Source organism: Myotis davidii, unplaced genomic scaffold (genome assembly GCF_000327345.1).
Source record: "Myotis davidii unplaced genomic scaffold, ASM32734v1 scaffold18, whole genome shotgun sequence".
NCBI classification, from domain to species: domain Eukaryota; kingdom Metazoa; phylum Chordata; class Mammalia; order Chiroptera; family Vespertilionidae; genus Myotis; species Myotis davidii.
Genome location: NW_006292696.1, coordinates 1,743,582 through 1,744,064, shown reverse-complemented (window position 1 = coordinate 1,744,064; position 483 = coordinate 1,743,582).

Sequence of the window (483 nt, the reverse complement as noted above, 5' to 3'; positions counted from 1 at the left end):
TTCTGGGCCAGGGCCTTGCCACCATTTTGTATGACTGAATTAAAAACAAACCCAACCAAAAAAAATATAATATATATATACAAATTATATATATATATGTATATGTATAACACAGTGCGACCCCAGCACCCAAAGTATAAACTCTGGCACCAAGAAGAAAAACAAAATATTAAAATACTTTAGCTTCTTAGTATTGGGGAGGTTAAGGGGCCTCTCGGAACCCTCAGCCACAGGTCGCCGGGCAAGGCCGTGGGTGGCAGTGTCCCCAGCTCCCTAGGTGGGCCCGGGCCGAGGCTGGCAGGCGTGGGGACAACGTATGTACATTGGAACACGTATACTGCAGACTCCTGAACCGCCCAGTCTTTTACCACAGGAAACACCACGCGTGTCACCCCCCAGGGTGGAAAAGGGGTGGGACTGAGGCCTGGGTCTCTGGCCGAATGGCATGGCAGTGCCCAGGGTCCTGGAGGAGGCCTTGAGGGG